The 27,577-nt window shown below is 39.4% G+C and overlaps 1 protein-coding gene and 4 long non-coding RNA genes across 6 annotated transcripts in view; 3 read left to right on the top strand and 2 right to left on the bottom strand.

The window, feature by feature from the left end:
* Positions 1-22,764, top strand: part of LOC306832399 — a 37,411-nt gene extending 14,647 nt beyond the window's left edge. The window contains exon 2 of the long non-coding RNA XR_013780225.1: positions 22,602-22,764. This is a non-coding gene — a long non-coding RNA (uncharacterized lncRNA). The remainder of the gene's footprint in view (positions 1-22,601) is intronic.
* The window catches only part of LOC306832382 (sterile alpha motif domain-containing protein 9-like), an 86,839-nt gene that overhangs the window by 44,469 nt on the left and 14,793 nt on the right, over positions 1-27,577 (bottom strand). The window lies entirely within an intron of this gene.
* On the top strand, positions 10,821-11,429 carry LOC306832746. Its single transcript, XR_013780260.1, has 3 exons — positions 10,821-11,057; positions 11,190-11,332; positions 11,418-11,429. It is a non-coding gene; the product is annotated as an uncharacterized lncRNA (long non-coding RNA).
* Positions 11,432-13,474, top strand: LOC306833244. Its single transcript, XR_013780324.1, has 2 exons — positions 11,432-11,592; positions 11,681-13,474. It is a non-coding gene; the product is annotated as an uncharacterized lncRNA (long non-coding RNA).
* LOC306833245 lies at positions 11,998-14,378 on the bottom strand. The gene is made up of 2 exons (XR_013780325.1): positions 14,220-14,378; positions 11,998-14,133 (listed from the first exon to the last, which is right to left on the bottom strand). It is a non-coding gene; the product is annotated as an uncharacterized lncRNA (long non-coding RNA).

Here is a 27,577-nt window from a genome sequence, read left to right as displayed (position 1 = left end):
TTCCAAATGAAACTTAACAGTCGAGTTGGTAAAGTTAGTAGTTGATTATTGATAGAAGTTGGAATAAGATGTTAGTGTTCATGATATTAACTTGGAAATGTCACTTTGTCCCCATTCCACCCCACACCTTTTGTACTTCATCTGACAGCAGACCACCATCGTGAGGCAGCCAGTCTGCAGTAAGTTCTCTCTCTCTCTCTCTCTCTCACTCTCTCACTCTCACACACACACACACACACACACACACACACACACACACACACACACACACACACACACAGACACAGAGAGAGAGTCAGTCAGTCTGAATGTGATAGACTTTTATGAAGTGGTCGTGGATCTTAGGGATGTCTGAAGTCCCATTTACAGCTCTGGTCATCTGGATTCAGTCATCTTAAAGAGTCAGTTTGTGAATAAGATTGATCCTGTCCAGTTTTTAAACAGGACCAAGGTAAGAAGGATTGTGGGATCCTGATGAGACAAATATCTGGATCAAAAAGATTTCACTCAAGATTTCAGAATATTCTGGAGAACTAAGTTCTTGTGGTTATAAAGACACATTTCATGGCACCACTGTTTTGAACAAATTCAACAACTGAATGTGTGAGGTGTTGGTGATTTCATAATAAACTAAAAGTCTCTCCCCCTTCTTTCTTCTCCTCCCCCTCATCTGTTTTGGTCACAGACTCAGTGGTAAGTTCACACAATAAACTACATGATTCATAAACTGTTATAGTTACAGTATATATAAAATGTATTTAACATCAACCTAATGTCTGTTTCCTTTTTGTCTTACAGGTGTGCTGATCTACATCCATCTGCTTCTATTTTTGAGACATTCTATCTTGCTGTCTTCTGTCCCCATCTACCTCTATCTATTTTGAGAGATTCTATCTTACTGTCTTCTGTCCCCATCTACCTCTATCTAGTTTTGAGACATTCTATCTTACTGTCTTCTGTCCCCATCTACCTCTATCTATTTTGAGAGATTCTATCTTACTGTCTTCTGTCCCCATCTACCTCTATCTATTTTGAGAGATTCTATCTTACTGTCTTCTGTCCAATCTACCTCTATCTACATTACAGGTGCTCCCTATCTTTTCTATACATCCCTTGGCTCTGTCTGAATACAGATTGAATATTTGGGTTTTGATCATTGATTTCAGAGATTGAGCATATTGGTGAAACTGGTTATTTGGTACCAGCTATTTTTGGGTCTGTGAATTTCTCTGTTCACATTTTTCTCTCTCACTCTTTCCTGTCATTAATCTGAATATTTATTGGCATTATCTTACATTTTGTAAGTCTTCAAATTAATTTGAAAACATTTGTTCAATATTCTATTGGATACAAACTACATTAAATTTTTTTTATTGAACTACGATTGGGCTTTACATAATTTAAGTTACTGCTGTTTCAAATTTGATCCATTAAAGTTCCAAATTTGTCTTTTCTGACAGACATCAGTTCTTTGATTGGTTTGATATATCCTTGTTGATATATTCAATAATTTGATAATAATAAAAAGAAAAGAAAACATAAAAAGAACTGTAGTTGTTCCTGAACGTTGTTGCTGAAGAGACCCGTTTGGTTTGTATCAAAGGTTTGATTGCAAATTGATTCACACTCATCAGTTTTTGTTGATATCAGTATAAATAATCATAAAAGTAAAACTACTTGATACAGCAGCTATTTTCACACACATTGTTTAGTAATTCATTTGTCAAAGGTTTTCTGTTGTGATATAACTTGATCTGTAAAATAAAAGATATCTTGCAGGGAGACATTTGGAGTGGCTGTTCCCTTTCTGCAGACTGAGAGTTCTACCACAGGATCACTCATCCATCACCACCACTGTGTTCCTGATTTAAAATAAAAACTTTGAAAAGTTACTCTATTAGAGTATCATATTATCAGCTAACGTATAAAAGAGTTAAAGCAGCACAATGCCAAGGAAGAATAAGAGAGCTCAAGCCCAAAGCCTCCGCAGACAGAAGTCAGGTGATATGAAGTGTGTAAAAGTTTCTCAGAGCAGTGAGGAGGTAAAGAGAGCCACAGCACCTGATCCTGAGAGTAAGAAACAAGGTCAAATGTCATCATGTGTACCACAGGTATCTTATGCAGACATGGTGAAGAGAGTACGTGATCCAGCTCAGTCTTTGCAGGAGAACAAAGTAGGTCCAAGTGATGAGCAACATGTATCACAGGTATCTCAAGCAGGCTTTGTGAAGAGAGACAGTCACTCTGATCCACATACTGCAGGTCCTTCTCCGTCTCAGCAGATCAGCAGCACAGGTCAAACTGTTCAGCCTGACTCCACCCAGGTATCTTATGCAGATATTTTAAAGAGACAGGACACGTTTGTAGCAGGCCCAACTCATGCAGACAGTGTAAACACTGGAGGTGATGAACAATGTGTCAGTGCATCCAGAAGCCAGGCTTCAATGAAATACAGCTCTAGAACCAGAAATAAGCAATGTACCTGTAACTCACTCACATTTCTTGCTTTTCTGAACGAGAATGAAAACCTCAGCAGAGCAGACCTGGACCTTGTTTTGGACAAAGGTGATGTCATGTATGCACAGGTTAGAAAAAGGGTTCCTAACCACATTCATTTGACCACGGATGAACTTCCTGACTGTGTTTCTGCACGCCATGGCACACTCATTGTGGACATGTCACAACTTTCCAGGTACGGTTCATTTGGAGATCCTCCTGCTGGAGCAGTTGATTACTTTCTTGATCTTGAGGCTGGATTGTCTTGCTTGTTATCAGATGTGCAGTATGCGTTGCTGTTGATGACTTCCTTGTGCATTGCAGTATTCAGAACCAGGTCAGGCAGATACGGTTTCTTTGATCCACATGCTAGGACAGCCAAAGGTTTGCCTCTAAACCAGCGTACACCAACTCCTGGTACAGCAGTGATGGTAACATTCACACGTCTGAGTGATATGATTGACAGGCTCATCAAGTATCACAAGATGTTGGGCACAGCAGCATCCTCCAACTACGAGTTAAAGCCTGTTGGATTTCACGATGTGAACATCGACCTGAGTAACGCCGTCCCAGCTACAGATATTCAGCCCACAGCTCGCACAGAATCAACCACCCTGCTCGATGATGCCCCTCATGACCAATCAACTGCAAGTGTTACAAACGCTGATCTTCCTGAAAACACTGTACATGAAGTGTTTGCTGACATGGACACGGAACCAGAACCACTGATCCAAAGCAGCCATGATTCTGTCACAGTAAATGATGTTTCTCATAACTCATTAAAGGGAATCTCAACTGAAATAACTTCTGTGTCATCTGAGAGACAATCACAGGTCTGTATCATGGTCCCTGATACTCCAACTGAACAAGAAACAGTTACTGAACTCAACTCACAAGTTTGTCCTCAGAGTGAACCAAACTTAACTGTTCCTTTGGTAAGTTCTTTTGCCACTGATAATGTCTTACATGACATCAGACTGTCAAAAATGAACAAGCAGCGAAGAGAAAGATACAGGAGGAGACTATTGAGATCAGAAAATGTATCGCAAAGAAAAGAGATTCAAAAGAGAAGAGAGAGAGAAAAATATGCTTCAGATGAATCATATAGGGCAAAGAAAAAATCTTATTCACGTGAGAAACGTTCTGATGAAGAATTCACTCAAAGAAAACAAGAATATGATACCAACCAATACAGAAACAAACCTGCAATACAACTGAAGAAAAGGGAAAGTATTATCATGAGATATAGAGAAAACATTGATTTCAGACAAAAGCAAAAACAATTTATTAAGAGAAGATATGCTAATGATCCTGAATTTAGACTGAGGCAAAAACAAAATATTACTGGGAGATATAGAGACAATAATGATTTCAGGCTGAGGCAGCGATCTTATATGACTCAACGTTATGCCCATAATGAAGCCTTCCGTCTCAAACACAGACATATCATGAGGAAAATTATGAAAGACAGGTACAAGAACAATCTTGCATTCAGGACCATGCATAAAATAAGATGTGCCCTGAAAATAACAAGGAAATACAGACAGATGAGTAGACAAAGCCATGACAGTGACAGAGAGAGTGACAATGCTTTGATCAAGGAGGCCATGACTATTTTCAAGTCTCACATAAAAGCTGGTCCAACGTTCGTGTGCACTGTGTGTCACAAAGCCTCATTTCCAAACCAAGTAAAACCATGCAAGAGGTCCAACTATGTAAAGAATCCAAATGTTGTTGCAGCCTGCCTCACAGGAAAATATGTTCACATCTGTGACGATGACTGCAGGAGTAATCAATGCAAAGTGCCCGATGAAAGAAAGACAGAGTGGATTTGTCACACCTGCCATGATTACCTGAAAAGTGGAGCCATGCCAAAACTTGCTGTCGCGAACAACTTGTGGTTGGATGACATACCGACAGAGCTGTGTGACCTCAACATTCTGGAGAGACATCTCATAGCAAAGTGCATAGCTTTTGCAAAAATCATTCCTCTTCCTAAAGGTCAGCAGAGAGCTATACATGGTAATGTAGTGTGTGTCCCGTCTGAGGTTCAAGAAACAGTCAATGCTTTGCCCAGATTGAGGAGCGAGTCTCAGGTGTTGAGAGTGAAACTGAAAAGACGTTTGTGTTACAAAGGTCATCAGCTGTTCCAGACTGTAACCTGGTCTAAGTTAGTGCAAGCTCTGAATAAACTAAAACACATTCACCCAGAGTATGATGATGTCACCATCAGAGATGAGGAGGAGTTATGCGACCCAACACTTGCAGATGATGATGATGATGATGAATCAATGGATGATGATGATTATGATGAAGAGGATCTGATGGAAATTGACAGACTTGAGAGTGATGCAATGTGTGAGGCTGATAATGATCCTGAAAATGAGCAACAGAACAACACAGTGCTTTGTGATGACAATCAGACACAGAAAAATGATGATGGTGATGATGACGAGGCACAACATGAAAATGAGAATAGTGGTGGAATCATTCTGGAATCATGCCTTCAGCCACGTGATGTTTCAGAGGAGATATTATGTTACAGTGAAGGGATTTATTCTGTAGCACCTGCAGAGGGAAACAATCCAGTCAGTTTTTTTAAAGAAAAGAACTTGGAGGGAAAAGCTTTTCCTGTTCAGTTTCCAACTGGTCAAAATACCCTGGATGAAAACCGACCTATTAAACTGACACCCAGTGGTTATTTCAAAGCAAGGCTGTTTGGTGTTGATGATCGCTTTGCCAGAGACACAAATTATTTGTTCTTTGCCCAGTTTGTGACAGAGATATACTTGGCCACTTCAAGCATGTCAATACAGCTGCGTAAAGGAAAACCTTTCACCAGAGACGGACGTAAAATAACGTCAAGAATGCTGAGAGACAAATATGAGGTGGAGAAACTTGTGAGGAACAGAGATGCAATTCGATTTATGCAGCCACTGAGAGGAACACCAGCATACTGGGACAAAACAACCAAAGACCTGTTTGCTATGATCAGACAGCTGGGAATCCCTACGTTCTTTTGCACGTTTTCAGCAGCAGAAATGCGTTGGCCTGAGGTGATTATAGCCATAAAAGCACAGCAGGGTGAGGAAGTGAACTTTGATGAGCTGGACTGGTCCACCAAGTGTGACATTCTGAGAAGCAATCCTGTGACAACAATGCGCATGTTTGATAAACGTGTTGAGGCACTGTTCAGAGATTTGATCTTGTCCCCTGCACAACCCCTGGGCAATGTTTTTGACTTTTTCTACCGCCTTGAGTTCCAACACAGAGGAAGTCCTCACATACATGGCCTACTATGGGTAGAAGGTGCTCCTGTGTTTGAGAAAGACAGTGATCAGACTGTGTGCGAGTTTGTGTCCAAATACATCACTGCTCAGCTACCTGACCCAAATACACAACCTGAACTGTACAAGATAGTCACAGAAGTGCAAATTCACAGCAAAAGCCACTCAAAGACTTGTTTCAAAGGTGCAAGATCTGGGTGCAGGTTTGGTTTCCCTAAGCAACCGTGCAGAAAGACTATGATCACAAGACCTGGAGATGACGAGGGTTCAGTAAGACTTGAAACAGCAAAGAGAAAGCTAGCTCCACTGATTCAGCTGCTTAATGAGCCTGCAACTGCCTCCCTGAGTTTAGCAGAGGTCCTCGCTCGATGTGACTTAACCATGAATGAATATGAGCAACACCTGCACATGATGAGCCATACCAGCAATATCATACTCCAACGTGATCCAAAGGACTGCTGGGTAAATCCTTACAACCCTCACCTGCTTGAAGTGTGGTCGGCCAACATGGACCTACAGTTCATACTTTCTTATTACGGTCTGATACACTACATCTGCACATACATGTGTAAAAGTGAGAACTCTGTGAGTCGATATCTGCAAGCACTCATCGAAAACTCAAAGGGAGACTGTGTCAATGACTGTGATGAAATGAGGGAAATCATGCAGGCATATTCCAAAAAGAGAGAGGTTTCTGCACAGGAAGCTGTTGCCCGTTGCACTGGACTCAACATGAAAAAGTCTTCCCGTGGTGTGGTGTTCATTCCGACAGATGACAACCCAGTTAAAATGAGTCTCCCGCGCTCCAGCCTTGAAAACACAACTCCAGAGAGTTTAAATGTGTGGATGACATCTTTCACGGACAAATACAAAGCCAGACCTGAAACACCAGAGTTTGAGCAGATGTGCATGGCAGACTTTGGCTCTTGCTGCAGATTTGTGTATGGACAACAGATTAAAGGTAAAAATGTTGTTCCTCTGCTGAATGAGATGGGCCACGTACAGAGGAGAGAAGCCGATAAACCAGCAGTCATCAGATATCGTCGCATATCCAAAGAGAAATATCCTGAGCAGTATTATGGCACGTTGCTTAAACTGTATCTTCCTCACAGATCAGAGCTGGAGCTGAAAAGAGTGTCTCTACCTACGTACGAGTCCTTTCACAACAGTGGTATAGTTCAGCTGCCATATTCTCCCCGTCCTGAGTGTGTAAGAAACATTGTGGACAGAAACAAAAAGAGATATGAAAAAAACAGTGACGAAATTGAGAGTGCTATCCAGGACTATGAAGAAAACAGAGACGTGATAGATGAGTGGTCTAACTTAGCACCAGAATCTGAAGTGGTGAGGATGGAGTGTATTGATGAACTGGAAGCCAGAGAAGCCGATGGTGAAAATGTACAAGAGAATGTACCCGACTACAGTAGACAGGCTAATGCTGTTACAGAAGTCAGAGCCGTAAGAGAGCCCCCTGTGATCAATCCCACACTGTTACGCCAGATGTATCAGAGTCTGAACCGGAAACAAGCGAGTGTGTTCTATGCTGTCAGGGACTGGTGCATAAAACGTGTCTGTGGACTAAACCCAGAGCAGTTCTTCTATTATGTAAACGGTGGAGCTGGAACCGGTAAATCACACCTGATTAAATGCATCTACTCGGAGGCATCCAAGATACTGTGCAAACTGCCCACACGTGCTGAGGAAGATGACATATCAAACCCCACTGTGCTGTTGACTGCTTTCACTGGAACTGCAGCCTTTAACATCTCTGGTACAACACTGCACTCTCTCCTCAAGCTGCCCAGAAGCCTTAAACCACCCTTTCAAGGTCTTGGCAACCAACTAGATGCAGTCCGATGTGAGCTTTTGAATGCGGAAATTCTTGTCATTGACGAGGTGTCCATGGTGTCAAAGTCCCTGTTTGCCTATGTGGATGTGAGACTGAAACAGATCAAAGGTAATCACAGACCCTTCGGAGGCATGTCAGTTATAACTGTGGGAGACTTTTATCAGCTACCGCCAGTACGACAGTCCAAACCACTTTGCGTGTATGACCCATCTGAGATTGACCTGTGGCAGGAAAACTTTGAGATGATCACTCTGTCAGAGATCATGCGACAGAAGGACGACGTTGTCTTTGCAGAGATGTTGAACAGGATCCGTGTGAAGGGAAAAACAGAAGAGCTTTCTGTAGCAGACAGAGCTTTGCTGTCACGGACTGTGACTCGATCAGAACTTTGTCCAACTGATGTCCTGCACATTTTTGCGACCAATAAACAAGTAGACGCACACAACTCTGCAACTTTGTCCCTGCTCCATTCCCATGTCACCACCATCGATGCAGATGACTTTAAAAAGGACCCACACACTGGACACATGACACGACAAGGTGTACCATCGAAAGGAGGCCGAAATGATTTGCCAGACACACTGACTGTTGCTGAAGGTGCTCGAGTCATGCTCACAAGAAACATAGAAGTGTGTGAAGGTTTGGTGAACGGATCATTTGCTACACTGGGCAGAGTTGTATCCACTGAACAACATGGCTGTACTCATGTCACTAGGCTTGGCCTCAAGATGGATGATGAAACAGCTGGCAGGAGTTATCGTAACAGAGCAGGAGATGATGGTCTGGTGTACATAGAGAGATCGGAGGAGAGTCTGAAACAAAAAGGAGTGGTGCGTAGACAGTTTCCTTTGAAACTTGCTTTTGCATGTACAATACACAAGGTGCAAGGAATGACCAGGGAATCGGCTGTCGTTTCGCTGAAACACATTTTTGAACCAGGCATGGCGTATGTCGCTATCAGTAGAGTGACCTCTCTCACAGGACTGTACATGCTGGACTTGGATGACAGTAAAATCTATGCAAACCAACAAGTCAATGCAGCCTTAGAAGCCATGAGACAAGTAAACTTGGACCATGTGATGCCACTTTATCAGATTCAACAGACACTGAGCAGACATGACAGTATCACCATTGTTCACCACAACACAGAAGGATTGCCATGTCATGTCAATGATATCAAGAGCCATCATGAACTGTGTCTTGCTGATGTTTTGTGTCTTACAGAAACCCACCTACAAGGTTCCTCAGTTGCAGACAGTCTCCTTTTAGAGGGCTACAGGATGTTCACACGCAACAGACACGTGTCATATGCAAATGTGCCAGAAATTGCCAGCAGAGCGTGTGGTGGAGTTGCCGTTTATGTAAAGAACCACTTGCAGGCCCATGAAAAACGGTACATAAATAATGTAACTGACCTTGAGTTTGTGGCTTTGAAGGTTGAAGCTCCGGTGAGGGCACTGATTGCTGCCGTGTACAGACCTCCCAACTACAGCGTTGCATCATTTCTGACAAACCTGGGGTGTCTTTTGGACTCACTGGAGATCATGGACTGCCATCCCATCATTGTCTGTGGTGATTTCAACGAGAACCTGCTATCGAACACCAAGAAGCTGATTCTGGAGCTCTTTCAGTCCAAGGGATATGCTCAACTGATCACCGCTGCCACAACAGATAAAGGTACCCTCCTGGACCCCATTTTTATCTCACGACCACAGCAATGTCTCCACTCGGGTGTCATGCAGAGCTATTACAGTTACCACAACCCTGTTTACTGTGCAGTTTCCTCTAACAGCTCATGAAAGAATTCAGTTTGATGATTTTTTAAGGACAATTTAACCGTTTTGATTAAACTTGTAACTCTTAAGAGTAAAAGATCATTTTTTCTAAAAACAGTTTGATTTTAAAGAATACGTTTTTAAAAGGTGTAAATATGTAAATATCACATAGACTATGTAAAAAGAAAACAATGTGAATAATTGGACTGACTAGTATTTTTCAGAAGGAGGAAGCTCTGGCTGTCTGGCTAAACACCTCGCCAGGCTGCCTCAGTCTCAGTGAGGCTGGGGGGGAGGGTGGGTGGACCCGAGTATTCCTCCTCAACTGGAAATCATTGTCGTTAATGGATTGGAAATCATTGTCATCATCATAATCTCCTGAGAACAAACTGCTGGACGTGTCTCTATGGTAATAACAAATCAGTATATTCTTCCAGGCTTAAAGACTCAGGTAAGACAAATGTTTTTGCAGATTACATGTTAGACCATTAGTTGATAAGTATGAAATGTGTTTGGGTAAAAGTTATTATGGGTCAACTTTTTACAGAACTTTCTTTTGGCCTGTGCATTTATCAAGTTAATGTCAAGTCAAGTCAACTTGATTTAAATTGGCTTGACTTGACATTAAGGGCTGGTGGGTGAGGATTGATAAATGCACAGGCCAAAACCCTAATTAGATGTATAGACAACTGTAAGTTTAACTTTACTACTCATAGCTTCCAGCTGAAACCCCAAAACAGTTTATTTCCACCCAATTTTCTTTGACAACTTTTTAGCGAGGTGGGTGGCCTTGCAGATACTATAGCCTTTGTAAGTTTCTTTTTCTTCTCCTGGAGGTGGAGAGTTCTTTCATATGCTCAGCCCTCTATAGATAGCCTCACAAAACCCTACTTCTTCAATCTGAACCATCGAGCGGACTAATTCATACCTTTAACCCAAAAAAACAGGTTGACTTTTTGTATTTTTAGGTTTATTTAGTCTGGGGTTTCAGCTGGTTAGTGTATAAGAGGTTTTCACATGTTTTTACTTTGTGTTGGGCTAATCTGACCCCTGTTAAACAACAATCTTATAAAGTTATAGTAAAGTTATAGCTATAAAGTCATGGCTTACATTTTTGTTTTAAAAGAATTCTGTTTTTGCTTTTTATTTCATTTTTTTAATCTTTTGAAGTTTGTATATGTATGAGTGTATTCTTTAGCTCATGTTTTCATTTGTTTTCCTACGTTCAAAGTGGTCTGAATCATCACATTTACCCTGGTTTTCAATTGAAAGCTAGTTTTAATAGAGGAATATGTAACACTGACACCTAGAATCACACAGATATCACATTGCATACCAAATTCAAAACATTGGCGAGAGCAGTCTACCCCTGCACCCCTCCTCCTGTACACACGGGTTGCCATGTCTGCTGATTTTAAGCCAGCACTATCAGCCCTCATCAACTACAAGGAAGCAACTCGCAACACGAGGATGCATCACCTCCGTCAGCTTAAAGAAAGTTTACACGCTGGTCGTCACTGTTGGAGAATCTCTCAACAACCAGCAGGGGCCGAGGCTGAAGCAGAAAGGATGCAGCAGAATCAACAGCGGTCCCTCCTCCCTAAAACAACGCATGTCCAGTGGCCGAGTGTCTCCACAACAGATCACAAGGTAATATTTCTCAATTCTAATGTATTATTTCCTTTTGTTGTTTAATTTTGTGTGCATTTATTTATCTGTCAGGTGTATTGTTGTTGCTGTTGACTTAAACAACTCTAAATATCATTTGTTGTCTTCCTTCAGGTCTTCATCCAAAGTGCTTCAACCAGTATGAAGTGAAGACAAAGAGAATTGCACTGAGATCATGACATGTCAAGGAAGCACATTTCATTCAGTTTCTCTATGTGCAACGGCTACTGGTCACAAATGCGTTTATCTGCACTAAGGTATTTATTTTTTGTGTATCATGCAACTTTTAATCGTGTTTTGTATCATTAGATTTTTAAAACAACCTTCTGCTTCCTTTGTCAGAACTGGCTCCGCGTCACGATCTGTGAATCCATCATGTATCCATTGTAGCTCAGCAGAGTCTAACTGATGGTGAAAATTAAACAAGTGATGTGCAACAGTGACACAAGCTGCAGATCTATCATCACTCTCAGACTGAAGGTTCCTCATCACTGCAGCGTCAGGCTTTGTTCAAAAGGTAAACAATCTATCAGGAGAAAATGATGACAAACTTGAACAAACTAATGAGGAAATTAACTTTCTGACTGTTTTTTCTTCTATTTAAGGCTCTGCTCCTCTTCTTCACCTCTGTTAATACTGTGATGTTGTCCTTACATCAGACGCTGACCAAAGAACTGCAAGCAACATTTCTACAGTCAACAGACAAGTCAAAAGGTCAAACATTTCAGAACTTTACACCTCCACTCATAAACTGACATTTTGATTTATTTATTTTTTCTTTAAATGAAAGATTGACAAATTACCATTTACAGAACACTGGTGTGAAGAAATGACTGCTTCTCTTGATAAGACAAACCAATTTGAACTTTTTTTTAGTATTGCTATTTTTGATGTGTTTTTTTGTAAATTTATTTTATTTTCATGCCTACTCTCCCTCTCATCATTCATCTGTTTTCTATTCAGAAGACTATTAACACAGATGAAGGGAATAACACGTTTGTTCATTTGCTAAATGCATCTGAAGTAACTGAAGTATGTGGGTGGAGTCAGTAGAAGTCTTCTTTGAGGCTTGTAAACACAATATTAAATCTGGGCCCCTCCTCTACCTTTAAGCTGAAAGAACAGACTGACCAGTGGGAATACTGTAGTACATTTAAAGAAAATGATAACCGGATTTAGGGATGACAGTGCATAAATACAAATACTTAGCAGCACTAAAAATTGTATTATTTTGCAGTATGAATGTATGGCTTGTTTTAGGTAACTTATTTATCCCATCATTGTGGTGTGATGTACATTAAGAAAAAAACAGGACTCTACCTTTAGCCTGAAGGAACAGGCTGATTCAGGGTTTTTTTTAATGTTTTTATTATTATTTAGTTTAGGGTTTCAGCTGGTTAGTGTAAAGGTTTTCCCATGTTTTTACTTAACCTAACCTGATCCCTGTTAAACCGTGGTCTGATAAAGTCATATTTAAAACAACTTTTAATTTTAAAGACTGCATGTCTGCGACACATGGTTTAGTTCAATGAACTAAGTATTCCCTTTTTTCATTAAACACTGACCAACAAACAGTGCCTTAGTTTTATTTAGTGTTGTGTTTATGTTTTTACATTATTATTTTTTGTGAATCTTATTAGTGCTTATTTGATTTTTATTTGATTTCATTTATTTTATTGTCATGCCTCATCATTCATATGTTCTCAAATCAGAAGACTAATTGATATATTCTTCATCATTTTCTACATTTTGTATTAATTTATATTTTTATTTATATTGTTCTTTTCATTTATTTGTTAATAATCATTCATTTAAGATTACATTGGACGTGAAATATTAATCTATACAGTATCACATATCTGTATCGTTCTATTATTGCTGTATTTATACAACTTATTTATGATTGCACCTCTTGCTAAATGCCAATATTGAGCTATCCTGTATCATGTCTTCCTATGTTTATTAGTTTTATTGTACTATGTTTTTAGATTACATTTCCATCACCTTTCTATATGAATATATTACAAAATTATTTGGTTTTCATTCCCTCTTTTTTTTCATTTTAGAAAAATGTTTTGTTTAGCTGTTTTACTTACAGAAAAGCTTTATTATTTTTGTGTTTTGTTTTTAATTTCAGAAAAGCATTATTGTTTGTTTGTTTTTCTTTTCTCTTGTTAAATGAAACAAAATGAAGTAATCTAGCAGTTTTCATTTCATATTGACCAAATACAGACCATTTTGTGGACACAGCAACATTATTACTTGTGTTATTATTGTATTACACTATTACAAATATTATACTGCTTCTTCATCTTCTGCATGATATGCAAAAACTCCACTTTCTCTGGCAATTTTTACGTTTATACATGTTCAACACAAATAAATTACTTTGTCTTGTACCTAAATTTTTCCTGTGCTTATTCTACTTTTTCTTCAACATTCAGCAGTATTTTACTTCTCACTCTGTCTCTCACACACACACACACATGCATGTAAGCACGTCTTAACATAGTGCTGTCCGTGGTGCTGCAAGTCGGTAAACTTTAAAGCACTTTTCGGCACCTGCCCTATGGTGAAGCAGGTCACTTGTTAGCTGAGTAAATGAAAGTATGGGTACTGAGCTTCAAAGCGGCAGGTGGTCCAAAAAACTATCCATCTGTTATGGACATGTTATATATCTGTCATGTTATATATCTGTTAAGATTCACCGATTCATTTGGAAACATCTCTCACACCCCCACACACGCACACACATACATTGAACTTCATACTGGAAATGGTCTACTTTTGCTTCAACTTCCTGTTCCTCTGCTTTTACTTCTTTTTCTGCTTCCACTTCTTCTTTTACTACATTTTCTTATTCTATCACTATTTCTTGTCCTTCTACAGATACTTTTACTACTTGTTCTAATTGTACTACTGTTTTTCTGCTATTTCCTCTTCTTCTACTTCTGCTTTTACTTCTTTTTCTGCTTCCACTTCTTTTACTACATTTTCTTCTATCACTATTTCTTGTTCTTGTACAGATACTTTCAATTTCTTCTACTTCCTTTTACTACTGTTTTTCTTCTTCCACTTTTCTTCTGCTATTTCCTCTTCTTCTACCTCTTGTTCTTCTGCTTTTACTTCTTTTTCTGCTTCCACTTCTTTTACTACATTTTCTTCTATCACTATTTCTTGTTCTTGTACAGATACTTTCACTTTCTTCTACTTCCTTTTCTCCTTTTACTACTGTTTTTCTTCTTCCACTTTTCTTCTGCTATTTCCTCTTCTTCCCCTTTTCTTCTGCTATTTCCTCTTCTTCCACTTTTCTTCTGCTATTTCCTCTTCTTCCACTTTTCTTCTGCTATTTCCTCTTCTACTTGTTCCACTTTTTCTTCATCTTCTGCTAATTTTCCTCTTTTTCTGCTGATTTTTCTTCATTCAGCAGTGTTTCCGCAACATTTCAGCAGGAAGCATTCACACGCATTTTCCGCAGGGAAATGCAAATTTTCTAGTTATTATTATTCTACTTCCGTGCGTTTTTTACTTCGCTTCTACTCTTCAACCATTTGTGCTACTTTCACCGTTCAACTTTCATACTGTTCTGCTTCTTCTGGACAGGTGTGCTATATCTTTTCACGTTTTTACTACTTTTACTTTTTAAGTTATTTCACTTTTTCCACAAATTTTCACAATTTTTTTCCCCATTGAAATGAATGGGATTTTTTTCCACTGTTCCACCTTTTTCTCAGCCTTATAACTTTTGCTGTGTTACACGTAGAGACTTCATTTTTACTTTAAAACGTTCACACGTTTCTCCACTACTTTTACTACATTTACATTGTTTTGCTATCTTTTATACTTTTTAAACTATACTTCCAACTGTTTTGTGATGTTTTTTGCTGTCTTCCCCGTTTTTGAATGGGTGTCTATGTGGTGGAATGTTCAGAGCTAGAGTGCGTGACATCATCGCGAGAGTGCGGCAGAGTTGTGAGATTATTTCAAAATCTCCCGAACAAATTGCTCTAGCGACCACAATTTTCACACCACATGACTAAATTTATCCTCAAAACGTAGGAAAACTTGTCCTCTCGCTCACATTAAGATTTCAGGACAAACGGAGCTACGGTTTGGACACTGTGACCTTCAAAGCGGCAGGTGGTCCAAAAAACTCTCCATCTGCGATAATGTTAAAAGAAACGAAAAATGTCAGATGAAAGAAAAATTGACTAAGTTTTTACATCGCTGTAGTTCCAACATTTCTTAGATGCCAGACATAAAAATTACATCAACGCGTTCAGCTATCTCTCCTCTTGCTCATAAAATCATCATTCAGCCGCGAACTCTTCATTTTACCCCTTAAAATGAGCACTGAATAGGGAGATGTTCCCCCATTTTCTCAGTCGAAGCTGCCAGCTGAATGCAGTTGCTCTTGATTGCACTTACACACACAAACACCCTCCCCTCCACACACGCACACACATGCATTGAACTTTATACTGTAAATGCTTTATTTCATGTTTGGCGGCTGTGGCTCAGTTGGTAGAGTCGTCGCCCTTCAATCAGAAGGTTGAGGGATCGATCCCCAGCTCCTGCGAGCAGCATGTCCGATGTGTCCTGTTCTTGTACAGATACTTTCACTTCCTTTTCTCCTTTTACTACTGTTTTTCTGCTATTTCCTCTTCTTCTACTGCTTGTTCTTCTGCTTTTACTTCTTTTTCTGCTTCCACTTCTTTTACTACATGTTCTTATTCTATCACTATTTCTTGTTCTTGTACAGACACTTTTGCTTTCTTATTTTTCTTGTTCTACTTTTACTATTCCTACTTTTACTACATTTTCTTTTATCACTATTTCTTGTTCTTGTACAGATACTTTCACTTCCTTTTCTCCTTTTACTACTGTTTTTCTGCTATTTCCTCTTCTTCTACTGCTTGTTCTTCTGCTTTTACTTCGTTTTCTGCTTCCACTTCTTTTACTACATTTTCTTCTATCACTATTTCTTGTTCTTGTACAGATACTTTCACTTTCTTCTACTTCATTTTCTCCTTTTACTACTGTTTTTCTTCTTCCACTTTTCTTCTGCTATTTCCTCTTCTTCCACTTTTCTTCTGCTATTTCCTCTTCTTCCACTTTTCTTCTGCTATTTCCTCTTCTTCTACTTGTTCCACTTTTTCTTCATCTTCTGCTAATTTTCCTCTTTTTCTGCTGATTTTTCTTCATTCAGCAGTGTTTCCGCAACATTTCAGCAGGAAGCATTCACACGCATTTTCCGCAGGGAAATGCAAATTTTCTAGTTATTATTATTATTCCACTTCCGTACGTTTTTCACTGCTCTTCTACTCTTCAACCGTTTGTGCTACATTCACCGTTCAACTATCATACTGTTCAGCTTTTTCTGCTCATTATGGCTATATCTTTTCACGTTTTTACTACTTTTACTTTTTAAGTTCTTTCACTTTTTCCACAAATTTTCACAATTTTTTTCCCCATTGAAATGAATGGGATTTTTTTCCACTGTTTCACCTTTTTCTCAGCCTTATAACTTTTGCTGTGTTCCACGTAGAGACTTCATTTTTACTTTCAAACGTTCACACGTTTTTCCACTACTTTTACTACATTTACATTGTTTTGCTATCTTTTATACTTTTTAAACTATACCTCCAACTGTTTTGTGATGTTTTTTACAGTTTTTTACGTTTTTGAATGGGTGTCTATGTGGTGGAATGTTCAGAGCTAGAGTGCGTGACATCATCGCGAGAGTGCGGCAGAGTTGTGAGATTATTTCAAAATCTCCCGAACAAATTGCTCTAGCGACCACAATTTTCACACCACATGACTAAATTGACCCTCAAAACGTAGGAAAACTTGTCCTCTCGCTCACATTAAGATTTCAGGACAAACGGAGCTACGGTTTGGACACTGTGACCTTCAAAGCGGCAGGTGGTCCAAAAAACTCTCCATCTGCGATAATGTTAAAAGAAACGAAAAATGTCAAATGAAAGAAAAATTGACTAAGTTTTTAAATCGCTGTAGTTCCAACATTTCTTGGATGCCAGACATAAAAATTACATCAACGCGTTCAGCTATCTCTCCTCTTGCTCATAAAATCATCATTCAGCAGCAAACTCTTCATTTTACCCCTTAAAATGAGCACTGAATAGGGAGATGTTCCCCCATTTTCTCAGTCGAAGCTGCCAGCTGAATGCAGTTGCTCTTGATTGCACTTACACACAAACACCCTCCCCTCCACACACGCACACACATGCATTGAACTTTATACTGTAAATGCTTTTTTTCATGATTGGGGGCTGTGGCTCAGTAGGTAGAGTCGTCGCCCCTCAATTGGAAGGTTGAGGATTCGATCCCCAGCTCCTGCGAGTGACATGTCCGATGTGTCCTGTTCTTGTACAGATACTTTCACTTCCTTTTCTCCTTTTACTACTGTTTTTCTGCTATTTCCTCTTCTTCTACTGCTTGTTCTTCTGCTTTTACTTCTTTTTCTGCTTCCACTTCTTTTACTACATGTTCTTATTCTATCACTATTTCTTGTTCTTGTACAGACACTTTTGCTTTCTTATTTTACTTGTTCTACTTTTACTATTCCTACTTTTACTACATTTTCTTTTATCACTATTTCTTGTTCTTGTACAGATACTTTCACTTCCTTTTCTCCTTTTACTACTGTTTTTCTGCTATTTCCTCTTCTTCTACTGCTTGTTCTTCTGCTTTTACTTCTTTTTCTGCTTCCACTTCTTTTACTACATTTTCTTCTATCACTATTTCTTGTTCTTGTACAGATACTTTCACTTTCTTCTACTTCATTTTCTCCTTTTACTACTGTTTTTCTTCTTCCACTTTTCTTCTGCTATTTCCTCTTCTTCCACTTTTCTTCTGCTATTTCCTCTTCTTCCACTTTTCTTCTGCTATTTCCTCTTCTTCTACTTGTTCCACTTTTTCTTCATCTTCTGCTAATTTTCCTCTTTTTCTGCTGATTTTTCTTCATTCAGCAGTGTTTCCGCAACATTTCAGCAGGAAGCATTCACACGCATTTTCCGCAGGGAAATGCAAATTTTCTAGTTATTAGGGTGGTTGCCTGAAAGGCAAACCACACTACTACAATTGTTAATATTATTATTATTCCGCTTATTATATCCTCAAAACGGGCCGCGCTACTCCTCCCACAGCGTTTGCGCCACACACACAAGAAAGGTATCAAAACGAGCGTCTCGGCCCCAAAATGTGTGCTATTACTTTGTGGAAACCTCGGGCACACGGTTTGGACACAAATCGAGTTTAAGTGACAAAAAATTGGCCAAAATTTGCCCCATTCAAAGCAGATGGCAAAATTTGAAATCCTAGAGTGTAACGGCCAAAAACTTCAGTTTTGGAAACATATTTGTAAATCGCCATCCTGAAGTCACTGTTGCTCGCATATATAAACAAAATACATCAAAAGAAAGCTCTGAGTGTCCTCTCACTCATAAAGCAAAAAATAAAAACATAAAATGTTCCAGTCTCCCAGGAGAGACATTTGTTTGACAGTCACGCACCACATACACACACATTGGGCTCTCACTCTAAGTGATGTCCAGAATTTCCCAGTATTCACTCATGTTTTGAAATTGCCACTGTGGTCACAGTCTGAATGCTAAATGAAAATACAATACATCAAAACGTGCGCCTATTTGTTATGTCGCTCACAGTCCAAACAGATTGGTGATACCATGTTTAGTTTTCAAGATATTTGAGGTTTTGCGAGCAGTGGTACGCCCATTCAAATACATTGATGGAATGTTCTGGCAGATCAAAGCTGAATGTCAAGTGAGCAGCAGGTGTTCAGAGTTAAGAGTGATGACATCATTGTTTCAGTGTGACAGAGTTCTGTCTCAGCTGTTAGATGGCACCATTCTTACTGCTGTCCCACACATGCACGCACACACAGACTCTCACGCACACACGGCAACCACCCTCACAATTTCTGCTGGAATTGTCTAGTTAGTGTGAATGCTCAAGCATTCACACTATTGTTATCCAAATCTTTATTATTATTATTATTATTATTCTACTTCCGTACGTTTTTTGCTTCGCTTCTACTCTTCAACCGTTTGTGCTACTTTCACCGTTCAACTTTCATACTGTTCTGCTTCTTCTGGACAGGTGTGCTATATCTTTTCACGTTTTTATTACTTTTACTTTTTAAGTTATTTCACTTTTTCCACAAATTTTCAAAAAAAATTTCCCCATTGAAATGAATGGGATTTTTTTCCACTGTTTCACCTTCTTCTCAGCCTTATAACTTTTGCTGTGTTCCACGTAGAGACTTCATTTTTACGTTAAAACGTTCACACGTTTTTCCACTACTTTTACTACATTTACATTGTTTTGCTATCTTTTATACTTTTTAAACTATACCTCCAACTGTTTTGTGATGTTTTTTGCTGTCTTCCCCGTTTTTGAATGGGTGTCTATGTGGTGGAATGTTCAGAGCTAGAGTGCGTGACATCATCGTTAGAGTGTGGCAGAGTTGGGAGATGGGTTCAAAATCTCCCGAACAAATTGCTCTAGCGACCACAATTTTCACACCACATGACTAAATTTACCCTCAAAACGTAGGAAAACTTGTCCTCTCACTCACATTAGGATTTCAGGACAAACGGAGCAACGGTTTGGACACTGTGAGCTTCAAAGCGGCAGGTGGTCCAAAAAACTCTCCATCTGCGATAATGTTAAGATTCTCCGATTCATTTGGAAACAGATCTCTCTTGACCAAGTTTTTACATCGCTGTGGTTCCCACATTTCTTGGATCCCAGACATAAAAATTACATCAACGCGTTCAGCTACCTCTCCTCTTGCTCATAAAATCATCATTCAGCCACCAACTCTTCATTTTACCCCTGAAAGTCTGCACTGAATAGGGAGATGTTTTCCCCGTTTTCTCAGTCTAAGCTGCCAGCTGAGTGCTGTTACTCTTGGTTGCAGTTACACACAAACACCCACACCCCCACACACGCACACACATGCATTGAACTTCATACTGTAAATGGTCTACTTTTGCTTCAACTTCCTGTTCTTCTGCTTTTACTTCTTTTTCTGCGTACATGTCTTCTTTTACTACATTTTCTTATTCTATCACTATTTCTTGTCCTTCTACAGATACTTTTACTACTTGTTCTAATTGTACTACTGTTTTTATGCTATTTCCTCTTCTTCTACTTCTGCTTTTACTTCTTTTTCTGCTTCCACTTCTTTTACTACATTTTCTTCTATCACTATTTCTTGTTCTTGTACAGATACTTTCAATTTCTTCTACTTCCTTTTACTACTGTTTTTCTTCTTCCACTTTTCTTCTGCTATTTCCTCTTCTTCTACCTCTTGTTCTTCTGCTTTTACTTCTTTTTCTGCTTCCACTTCTTTTACTACATTTTCTTCTATCACTATTTCTTGTTCTTGTACAGATACTTTCACTTTCTTCTACTTCCTTTTCTCCTTTTACTACGGTTTTTGTTCTTCCACTTTTCTTCTGCTATTTCCTCTTCTTCCACTTTTCTTCTGCTATTTCCTCTTCTTCCACTTTTCTTCTGCTATTTCCTCTTCTTCCACTTTTCTTCTGCTATTTCCTCTTCTTCTACTTCTTCCACTTTATCTTCATCTTCTGCTAATTCTCCTCTACTTCTGCTTATTCTTCTTCATTCAGCCGTGTTTCTGCAAAATTTCCGCAGGAAGCATTCACACGCATTTTCCGCAGGGAAATGCAAATTTTCTAGTTAGGGTGGTTGCCTGAAAGGCAAACCACACTACTACAATTGTTAATATTATTATTATTCCGCTTATTATATCCTCAAAACGGGCCGCGCTACTCCTCCCACAGCGTTTGCGCCACACACATAAGAAAGGTATCAAAACGAGCGTCTCGGCCCCAAAAAGTGTGCTATTACTTTGTGGAAACCTCGGGCACACGGTTTGGACACAAATCGAGTTTAAGTGACAAAAAATTGGCCAAAATTTGCCCCATTCAAAGCAGATGGCAAAATTTGAAATCCTAGAGTGTAACGGCCAAAAACTTCAGTTTTGGAAACATATTTGTAAATCGCCATCCTGAAGTCATTGTTGCTCGCATATATAAACAAAATACATCAAAAGAAAGCTCTGAGTGTCCTCTCACTCATAAAGCAAAAAATAAAAACATAAAATGTTCCAGTCTCCCAGGAGAGACATTTGTTTGACAGTCACGCACCACATACACACACATTGGGCTCTCACTCTAAGTGATGTCCAGAATTTCCCAGTATTCACTCATGTTTTGAAATTGCCACTGTGGTCACAGTCTGAATGCTAGATGAAAATACAATACATCAAAACGTGCGCCTATTTGTTATGTCGCTCACAGTCCAAACGGATCGGTGATACCATGTTTAGTTTTCAAGATATTTGAGGTTTTGCGAGCAGTGGTACGCCCATTCAAATACATTGATGGAATGTTCTGGCAGATCAAAGCTGAATGTCAAGTGAGCAGCAGGTGTTCAGAGTTAAGAGTGATGACATAATTGTTTCAGTGTGACAGAGTTCTGTCTCAGCTGTTAGATGGCACCGTTCTTACTGCTGTCCCACACATGCACGCACACACAGACTCTCACGCACACACGGCAACCACCCTCACAATTTCTGCTGGAATTGTCTAGTTATTCTTCTTATTATATCCTAAAAACGGGCCGCGCTACTCCTCCCACAGCGTTTGCGCCACACACATAAGAAAGGTATCAAAACGAGCGTCTCGGCCCCAAAAAGTGTGCTATTACTTTGTGGAAACCTCGGGCACACGGTTTGGACACAAATCGAGTTTAAGTGACAAAAAATTGGCCAAAATTTGCCCCATTCAAAGCAGATGGCAAAATTTGAAATCCTAGAGTGTAACGGCCAAAAACTTCAGTTTTGGAAACATATTTGTAAATCGCCATCCTGAAGTCATTGTTGCTCGCATATATAAACAAAATACATCAAAAGAAAGCTCTGAGTGTCCTCTCACTCATAAAGCAAAAAATAAAAACATAAAATGTTCCAGTCTCCCAGGAGAGACATTTGTTTGACAGTCACGCACCACATACACACACATTGGGCTCTCACTCTAAGTGATGTCCAGAATTTCCCAGTATTCACTCATGTTTTGAAATTGCCACTGTGGTCACAGTCTGAATGCTAGATGAAAATACAATACATCAAAACGTGCGCCTATTTGTTATGTCGCTCACAGTCCAAACGGATCGGTGATACCATGTTTAGTTTTCAAGATATTTGAGGTTTTGCGAGCAGTGGTACGCCCATTCAAATACATTGATGGAATGTTCTGGCAGATCAAAGCTGAATGTCAAGTGAGCAGCAGGTGTTCAGAGTTAAGAGTGATGACATCATTGTTTCAGTGTGACAGAGTTCTGTCTCAGCTGTTAGATGGCACCGTTCTTACTGCTGTCCCACACATGCACGCACACACAGACTCTCACGCACACACGGCAACCACCCTCACAATTTCTGCTGGAATTGTCTAGTTGTCAATGTCAGTGTCTTGTCAGTTGTCGTGAGTATTGGTAGTCTGTCGTTGATCGTTTGTTCCCTGCTTTTCGGATTTCGTGTGGAGTAAGTTTTTGTTTTGTATTTTTGCCTTTTGATTTTAAGGCTGCTTTTTGTTAAATAAACCTTTATTTTCTGCAATTGGGTCCTCCTCCCTGTATTCTGCCTGCTAACACGTGACATAGATAGATAGATAGATAGATAGATAGATAGATACTTTATTGATCCCGAGGGAAATTCAGGGCATCCAGTAGCAGTATACAGACAGGCAGGACACAAGACATTGGTTACAATACACACCCGCTGTCCCCCCTCCCCTCTGTGTACAATACAATAATCCCCCAAACAAGATTTATAGCTCCTTTTTGCATAAATCTATACATTACCATGATCTTAAATGCTTGTGTGGCATTTAATTTAACAGTGTGCATAAGTGTGTGATTTAGCATGCGCGCTGAACCCAGTATGGTATGGTGATGTAAATTTCATAGGTTAAAGTGCATGAAGTATCTCAGTATATTGTCATTCAACGAGGTGTGGCTAACCAGCTATATAGGACTTCTGCTAAAGGCTACCTGCTTCTGACCTCTACGCCCTGACCAGCAACTCAAAATTCAACAGCATCACAATAAGAGTTACAAGGTCTTATAGCTGCTTCATACTAGTCATAGTAATTTGACCTCATTCAGCAGTTTCAACACGATTGTGTGTCTCCTTAACATTAAATTTTTAGCAGGCGTGTCAGCTCATAAGGTCAACGCTAAACCATTCATCATATTCAATGGGATGCATGCTACATGCGTGCCACACGACTATAAAATAAAAAAGGGAGAGGCCAGTTTAACACTATGGATCTAAATCAACCAGAATTCTTTTTTTTTTTTTATATATATATATATCTTTTAAATTATTCTGTATTGTGTATTATGCCTTTTTTAACTTTTTGTTTTATTGTCCAGCACTTTGGTCAGCTGTGGTTGTTTTAAAGTGCTCAATTAAATAGAGTTGGATTGGATATTTGTATCAAAGCACTTCTGTATATTATTTTCAAACTGAACTACATTTAAGTGTAGAAGAAAAAAGATATGCCACATTTAAAACTGAACATTATGTCAACATAACATCCAACATTTCATATTTTGTGTCTCATCTGCTTACCTGCCCATATCACAACATGACTAAAATAACACCACAGGAATGTTCAACGTCATTTTACAGGAAATACCATGGCTCTCTCTGGGGCAGCCTGTTAAATGAAAAACAGGAAGAAGTTTCTGGATACACAATTTCAACATACTCAAGTGAACAAAGAAATCTAAATATACATTTTAAGTTGTATGAGAGCCCTTTTTGCTGTAAACCGATTAAATATCAGCGTAGAAAACAGGAAGTCAGACCCAACATCATATCACTGGGGATACTGTTCGTCATTACACGTTGTTTTATCTTCCTAAAATTACTCAGTACTTCACTACTTACCTCTCTGAAAGTTCGTCTTCACTCCGTGGTGAACTCTTAAACAGCGCTGATGCAGCAGAAGTTTCGAGAAAAGAAGAGCGAAAGACTCCTGTTCGTGCTTCCTTGCAGAGAGGAGAGAACATCAATGATGACCAACACGGAAACCCAGCCTCTTCCATGGAAGAGAAACGAAACTTAAACCACAGTGTAGCCTACGCTGTGTGTGTGTGTTGATGTGTGTGTGTGTGTGTGTGTGTGTGTGTGCGTGCTTGTCTGCGCGCGCACGCACGCTTGTCTGTTTGCGCGCGTGTCGGCCGATATGTAAAATAAAAATTTGTGAAAATGTGGCAAAGTTTTTGTAAAAAGTGAATATTTGATTAGATGATTTCAAGTGTTTCCTGTGTGGTCACAGGAGCAGGGGACCGCGGACTGTGGACTCTCCGGTCGAGAGACGATCCACCTCACAACGTCATCATCGACAGATATAAAACAATTCCATTTGGCCTGCACCATGGGGTACCTTCAACACTCAAGAGTTAGACTACCACGAGGAGGAGACAGAGCACAGCCCTGTATTAATAACGGGTTTGTGAGAGTGTCATTATTCAATGAAAAAATGAAATGTCTGAATGGAAAAATTTCCATTCAGACTGCCTCCCTCTCTCTCTACCAGTCAGCCACACCCACCTCATCACCTCATCAAAACACTAAAGTGTCACTATCTGCTAGTTTCCTGTAGTGCTGTAACTGGGTCCATACACTGCCTGTTACAATCTGACCTTTAATGAACAAATGTTATTTATTTATTGTTTATATTTTCAGAAGCAGCACACCTGCACCTGAGTTAGCTTTAGCTTCATTTGCACGTGTTTTCCATGGACAGGTAAACAAAGGATGCATAGCAGGAAGTACATGATCTAAAATAACTGAATAAACTGAACTAGAAATCAGTCAGTTTGTGTAACATTGCACTTCATAATATATCAGATTAAGTCCATAAATATAAACAAACATAGAACATTATAATGTTGATATAAAAAGTAGATCAGCATGACTGACTGACTGACCGCCACATCCAAAAAAAGTTGTAAATTATGTGTAACACCACCAAATACATATATAACTATATGTTAACTTGATTTGCAATTTTATACCATTTTAAAATTGGTATGTATGTGTTAGATAAATGTTGATATAGAAAATCTTGATTTGTAAACAATAAACACACATATTTTAAATATTGCTGATAAAATGCAAAATTTGAGTGGATAAAAATCAATTTAGGCAATTAAATAAAAACCTAATTAGATTAATTCATTGTAAAAAGATGCTTTAAACCATATTTGGAATGCTACTGAGCGTTTCATGCAGAATCAGAATCAGATTTATTTGTCATTGATACAACTACAAGTTAAAAAAAAAAAAAAAAACAATAAAAAACACTACTTCCATGCTATGCCTCTAGAGGGAGGCACAGATTGAATGCAGGGAAAAAACATTGCCCTTAACACAAACATACAGTAGCAGAGTGTGTAAGGGTGGGAGGGAAGACGGTGTGTGCAGGGAGCGTGCGTCATATGTTTGTGTGTGCTTGTGTGCCTGGCCTCCCCGGGCTCGCTCAGGTCAGAATGTTCTCAGTCACGATTGCCGGCAGCTAAAGCTACTGCTAGCAGGAGGAGGAAGGAGAAGCTGTGTTTCTGCAGACTTTGAATGTTTGCACACAGATGTGCTTAAACCTGCACAAGACACCTGAAAAACACTCAAGAGAATCTAAAACCAGAAAAAGAAGAATATGGGACCTTTAAAAGTAGTGGCTGCAGGGAATTGTGGGGCAGTACTTTGTCATCTGGTCCAGAGTTTCCTATGCACACAGTTTGGTTTGGTACAAATGGTAGAGATTTAGCTATGATGTAATATTATGAATGGTAAAATAACCAAAATAAATTTTCTATGTAAAAAGTAACCCCACGCAACGTGTTATAAATACTGCACTGGTTATTGCAACTGTAAACTGCATAAAATACCGGCATAGTGGCTCGCTCTCCATTGATTCCTATTGACTCTGGTGCTATCGTAGACTGAGGAGACCCATCCAATATGGTGGTGGTCTGGTCTGGACGTTTGATGCGTTCCAGCACGTTATGAGGCATATATAATATGGTATAATATGCCTATGGGTGAATCAACGTCATGTTCTGGTTGCAGGGAATCTGGGGAGTGTAGTGGTGAATTTGTGGAGAGGTAGACCTGCGTTGCTTTTTTTTTTTTCTAAATGTAAATGTAAATGTACTTGAGCTTGTATAGCGCTTTTCTAGTCTTCCGACTACTCAAAGCGCTTTTACACCACAGAGCACACCTACCCATTCACACCCATTCACACTTATGGGCTGGATATGTGGCCCATCCAGTATCTATCCATCCACGCACATTCATACGCCACAGACGGGCGTATGAATTTGGGGTTAACGCAATTTGGGGTTAAGTGTCTTGCCCAAGGACACATCGGACATGTTGCTCGTAGGAGCTGGGGATCGAACCCTCAACCTTCCGATTGAGGGGCGACGACTCTACCAACTGAGCCACAGCCGCCTTCTATTTGTTTGGTTAACTGTCCACTGTTTACATATTTTTCTTCGTTATGGCTTTAAATTAAATTTTTACAACATAGCTTTACATTTTAGCTTTGATTTGATAGTTAACACATAATGCTTTTTTTTTGTTGTTGCTGTAAACAAATTGAATATCAGTGTAGAAAACAAGATTTGACAGAAATGTAGAAACATGAAATCAGACCTAACATTACATCACTGGGGACATTTGTTCGTGCTTCCTTGCAGAGAGGAGAGAACATCAATGATGACCAACACGAAAACCTGGCCTCTTCTATGGAAGAGAAACGAAACTTAAACCACAGTGTACACTGTGTGTGTGTGTGTGTGTGTGTGTGTGTGTGGGTGTGTGTGTGTGTGTGTGTGTGTCATCATAAAAACATGATTGAAATATCACAGCACCGTACGTCTTGTCAAGAGGAAGTTGCATTTTGAAAGCAGTTGACTGCTAAGTCCCTCATGTACAGTATTTGCGCTATCTACCACAAAGAGCAACACTGGCTGATGACAGATTAAGTCACCTTGAAACTCTTAGTATCGAGTCACGAAGGGCATGTGCCCTTAACATGGATGACTTTGTGAAACATTTTGCAACTTCTCACCACAACTGCAGGATTTTGTTTTTCTGAACCTGCATAAGTTAGTTTGGTACTTAGACAGTGTATCTGGTCATGACTAAGCTCATATGTTCTACTTGGACCAAGGATAGTTTGGGTGTCAGACAAATAAGTCAAATAAGTATCATTGATATATTGATGTCTTTTTTTGAGTGAGTAGCATGTGTGTGTGTGTGTGTGTGTGTGTGTGTGTGTGTGTGTGTGTGTGTGTCATCATAAAAACATGATTTAAATATCACAGCACCGTACGTCTTGTCAAGAGGAAGTTGC

Source organism: Symphodus melops (genome assembly GCF_947650265.1).
Source record: "Symphodus melops genome assembly, chromosome: 12".
Taxonomy (NCBI): domain Eukaryota; kingdom Metazoa; phylum Chordata; class Actinopteri; order Labriformes; family Labridae; genus Symphodus; species Symphodus melops.
This window is presented reverse-complemented; position numbering and strand designations above follow the sequence as displayed.